The 5,449-nt window shown below is 36.7% G+C and overlaps 2 long non-coding RNA genes across 2 annotated transcripts; both read left to right on the top strand.

Annotated features, from left to right (window-relative positions):
• LOC110012937 lies at positions 959–2,112 on the top strand. The gene is made up of 3 exons (XR_002288095.1): positions 959–1,680; positions 1,792–1,846; positions 1,923–2,112. It is a non-coding gene; the product is annotated as an uncharacterized LOC110012937 (long non-coding RNA).
• Positions 2,838–3,916, top strand: LOC105173920. Its single transcript, XR_848794.2, has 4 exons — positions 2,838–3,029; positions 3,135–3,202; positions 3,279–3,475; positions 3,588–3,916. It is a non-coding gene; the product is annotated as an uncharacterized LOC105173920 (long non-coding RNA).

The following is a 5,449-nucleotide window of genomic DNA, read 5'->3' as shown; positions in this document are numbered from 1 at the left end:
TTTCCCCATTCTCTCTACTTATTACCTATGTTTCCTGTTTTATCTTATTCTTGTGTCCGTGGGGTGCATTTGTTTCTTTCAACTGGGTTTGGGGGCAATTTATTATAAACAGCCGTAGTGGTGTATATCTTATAACAGCAAGAGAAGAGGCCATACTCTCTGTTTGCCACAACTCCACAAAAATGATTTCAACAGGTATTCCAAGCTGTGTCCTCGAGGCCTAATAACAAAGAAGAAAAGCGATTACTCAACCACAAACCAAGATAACAAAGCAGGATAGTAATTCCACAGACACACTCGTGCAAACACAGAGAAGCGAATATATGGATACGTCAACATTGCACAATTTAATGGCTAATTGCTTCAACTCTTTCAAGTCCTCCACAAGTTTGAATGGTGTAACTTCGATTGGAAGCTATCAGGTTTATCAACAAAGTCAATAACCGAGAGGTTCTCCTGTAAGATAGAGAGCAAATGAAATTACAATGGATTTTATGTTTCTTGCAATCTGAATGAAGAATACAATAATGATATTGTCCCTCGAGCGACACTAGGTAAATATATCAATCTTTGACCATTCTCATGCCTAAGTGTAAGCACAAAGAAATTGAAAGAGTAACACATAACAAGCAACCTAATATTTGAGATAAAAATCCAATTAACTTGAATATATTGAGCCAAAAAAATAACTTAACTAGAAACAAAAAATTATTAAACCTATATCGTAGACTAAATTCTTATTTGTCCAAAATCTTCAAGGTGAGCTCGATACCACAACAACATTACTTTCCTCCATGGAACATCATCATCAAGAAAAAGCTTATCTATATAAGAAAATAACTAAATGGTATTGGCTCGTTAAAAGATGAAACTAAATGGTATCAATATATTCAAATTTTGTTGTTAATTGGATTTTGGCTGAAAATTCCATCTCAGTCAAAGCAAAATCCAATTAGCATCTTATTGCGTTATATTGAGCCAAAAATTTAGCTTGGATTTAGATGCCCAAAAACCTTTTCCATGAATTTTTACTTGTCCAAGACGTCTTCAAGGATACCGCAAATATAATGCATTTTCTCCGTTGGAACACCATCACTCGGAGAAGCCCAATTTATATTACAAGTCTTCGAATGAGTAGATCGAGCTATTTTCCCGTGATCTGATCTACCATATTTCATTGTGGTTTATAGTGATGGCTAGGTATGGACCTTATAATGCATACCTTCTACTGTTTCTCAATTTGGTATGTGTACTTCTTGTTGTTCCGCCATTCTCTGCTGCTTCTTTTATATGGTAATATAGGTTACGGTGCCGATCTCAATGCTGAGCGGTTGCGGTTGTTTGCGTAAGTTACATATCCGGCACTACGTTTGTTTCTTGCACATTTTTCTGTGATCTTCCTTTTGTCCTCTTCCTTTTTGTTGTTACCTGCTTGAGGTGGTAGAATAGGTCATGTATAGATTCCACCTTATAATGAGTAGATGTTTTCAAAATAATTGTGCACACTATCGGGAACAAGGTGAGGGTGAGGAGCTGTGTGCACGGATTATGCTCAAACTGGTCATTCCTTGGTTGGGAGAGCTCTAATGGTCACACTTTGATGAGATGTTTTCGTTGTTGATCCCCTTTTCTTTTTCTTGGTTGGGAGATACACATCCTTCGCTGATCTAATCGCATTCAGTAAGTTGCTTCTTTTGTTTTGTGATCGTAGCATTTGAAAAGTTTGATCCCCATAAACGAATCTTAGTTGATGGAGCTCTTGACTCATTTGTATCTTGTCTTTTTTGTCAGCAACATGTGAGCATGCATGATGGCGTGCTTTGCAGTCCCAGCAAAGGACGTATAAGTATTGTGACATCTCAATCTCTTCCATCTATTTCACTCTTTTTCTTTGTTGTCAAAATCTCCTTTACTTTCTCCAGGACAAGGACACTAGAAGGTCTAATGCTAAAGCCGCTGCCGATTATATGATTTATGATGGAAATTTATCATTTCTCTCCTCGAGAAAAAGTGACAGCAAAAAGGAAAGACAATTGACTGTACTTATCAAATTCAGAATGCAACAATGGGTATGTGGAGACCCCCTAGATACACATCCTAAACTGATATCATTACCTTCAGTAAGTTAGTTCTTTTAATTTGTGATTTACGCGTGCATTTGAGAAATCTGTTATAAACTGTTTACCACAACACCATTTAGTTCCATCTTTTAGAAGGCTAAATTATTTTTTTGTTTCCAGGGATGTGTTGCTGGTTAACGACATGCATGATGGCGTGCTTTGCAGTCCCAGGAAAGGCCAACGTATAAGTATTGTGACGTCTCAATCTCTTCCATCTATCTCACTCTTTTTCTTTGTTGTCAAAATATGCTTTACTTTCTCCAAGACAAGGACACTAGAAGCTCTAATGCTAAAGCTGCTGGTGATGATATGATTTATGACGGAAATTTGTGATTTCTTTCCTCGAGAAAAAGTGACAGCAAAAAGGAAAGACAATTGATTGTACTTATCAAATTCGGAATGCAGCACTGGGTATGTGGAGACCCCATAGATACACATCCTAAAGTAATATCATTACCTTTAGTAAGTTAGTTCTTTTAATTTGTTTGAGAAGTTTGTTATAAACTGTTTACCCCAATTCCATTTAGTTCCATCTTTTAGAAGGCTAAATTGTTTTCTTGTTTCCAGGAATGTGTTGCTGGTTAACAACATGCATGATGGCGTGCTTTACAGTTCCAGGAAAGGCCAACGTATAAGTATTGTGACGTCTCAATCTCTTCCATCTATCTCACTCTTTTTCTTTGTTGTCAAAATCTCCTTTACTTTCTCCAGCACAAGGACACTAGAAGCTCTAATGCTAAAGCTGCTACTGATGATATGATTTATGACGGAAATTTGTGATCTCTTTCCTCGAGAAAAAGTGACAGCGAAAAGGAAAGACGATTGACTGTACTTATCAAATTCGGAATGCAGCACTGGGTATGTGGAGACCCCATAGATACACATCCTAAAGTGATATCATTACCTTTAGTAAGTTAGTTCTTTTAATTTGTTTGAGAAGTCTGTTATAAACTGGTTACCCCAATACCATTTAGTTCCATCTTTTAGAAGGCTAAATTGTTTTATTGTTTCTAGGGATGTGTTGCTGGTTAACGACATGCATGATGGCCTGCTTTGCAGTCCCAGCAAAGGCCAACGTATAAGTATTGTGACGTCTCAATCTCTTCCATCTATTTCACTCTTTTTCTTTGTTGTCAAAATCTCCTTTACTTTCTCCAGGACAAGGACACTAGAAGCTCTAATGCTAAAGCCGTTGCCGATGATATGATTTATGATGGAAATTTGTCATTTCTCTCCGCGAGAAAAAATGTAGCAAAATGGAAAGACAATTGACTGTACTTATCAAATTCGGAATGCAGCACTTGGTATGTGGAGACCCCATAGATACACATCCTAAACTGATATCATTACCTTTAGTAAGTTAGTTCTTTTAATTTGTGATTTACGTGTGCATTTGATAAGTTTGTTATAAACTGTTTACCCCAATACCATTTAGTGTTGAAGGCTAAATTGCTTTTTTGTTTCCAGGGATGTGTTGCTGGTTAATGACATGCTAAAGTCATCCTAATCTCCATTCAATTAAGCATGGAATGCAGTAATGCAACTTTCTGAGCCAATGACTTTCTAGGTAATCGCATCTCTGTTGATGCAACAGGATGCATGATGAAATAGAGACCATTTGTTAGGATCCTTGTGTTTTTGTGATCAGAAAGATTTTCATATGATTTCCTTTTCGTCTTAGTATATCTTTCTAAACTTTCCCTTCTTAAATTATCTTGCTTTTGTGATTCTTATACAAAAACTAAACCTTTTTATAAAATTATCATCTCGAAACCTAGTCCTTTTCAAAATTTACTTCTTTAAGCTCCCCACTCTCTTTTTCTCCCAATGACCTATATGTTTTTAGCTTTCGTTTTTCTAACAAGGAAAATTAATCTCCTTTCTTGAATCTTCTTTTGTATGGTTGAATGAGTCAAAACATTGTCTCTTTAGCAATTTCGGTTATGTTATCTTTCTTGTCTTAGCTCTTGTTTTCGAGGACTTTCTATTCTTAATAATCTTCCATGTAAATTTTTTATAGCAAACCTATCCTCATCTAAACTTGTCTTTTCTGTAATTTGTTTCTTTAAGCATTCCCCTCTTTTCCATAGCGATTGATAGCTCAAGCTACCGTTTGGAGCCCTTCTTATATAGATAGGCTTTTTCTTGATAATGATGTTCCATGGAGGAAAGTAATGTTGTTGTGGTATTGAGCTCACCTTGAAGATTTTAGACAAATAAGAATTTAGTCTAAGATATAGGTTAATTATTTTTTGTTTCTAGTTAAGTTATTTTTTGGCTCAATATATTCAAATTTTGTTGTTAATTGGATTTTGGCTGAAAATTCCATCTCAGTCAAAGCAAAATCCAATTAGTATCTTATTACGTTATATTGAACCAAAAATTTAGCATGGATTTAGATGCCAAAAAAGCTTTTCCATGGATTTTTATTTGTCCATGACGTCTTCAAGGATTCCGCAAATATAATGCATTTTCTCCGTTGGAACACCACCACTTTGAGAAGCCCAATTTATATTACAAGTCTTCGAATGAGTAGATCGAGTTATTTGCCCTTGATCTGATCTACCATCTTTCTTTGTGATTTATAGTGATGGCTAGGTATGGACCTTAAAATGCATACCTTCTACTGTTTGTCAATTTGGTATGTGTACTTCTTGTTGTTCCGCTATGGTTTGCTGCTTCTTTTAAATGGTAATACAGGTTAGGGTGCCGATCTCAATGCTAAGCGGTTGTGGTTGTCTCCGTAAGTTAAATATCCGGTATTATTCTTTTTTCTTGCACATTTTTCTGTGATCTTCCTTTTGTCGTGTTCCTTTTTGTTGTTACCTGCTTGAAGTGGTAGAATAGGTCCTGCATAGATTCCACCTTATAATGAGTAGAGATTTTCAGAACAATTGTGCACTCTGTTGGGGACAAAGTGAGGGCGTGGAGCTGTGTGCACGGGCTTTGTTCCCAGGTGTAGAGTGGATATCAAAACAATCCTATCAACTATTACAAGCCGATTTGGAGTACGAAACTCCTTAAAAATTATACAACCCAATATTGCAGTATAATAAAATAACAGAATGAATAAACTGAGGAATCAACAGAGACAAACTCTTGTTAAATAGTCGGCTCAGAAAACACCAGGTCCAAGAATGAGAGGGACACGGCCACTGTAAGTTCCGTTCCCAAACGGCACCAAGCCCACGGCAACACCACACGGAGACACGACCTCAACGAACCGGATCACTCAGATCACTATCTCACCCGGTCGCAAAAGACACCTCAAGGCTCACGATTCTCACAAAGAAGAGTTAAGAGGATTCGGGTATTTCTCGATTTCAGTT

Source organism: Sesamum indicum, linkage group LG11 (assembly GCF_000512975.1).
Source record: "Sesamum indicum cultivar Zhongzhi No. 13 linkage group LG11, S_indicum_v1.0, whole genome shotgun sequence".
Lineage (NCBI taxonomy): Eukaryota > Viridiplantae > Streptophyta > Magnoliopsida > Lamiales > Pedaliaceae > Sesamum > Sesamum indicum.
The sequence above is the reverse complement of the archived record's forward strand: the minus strand, read 5'-3'. Positions and strand labels throughout refer to the sequence as shown.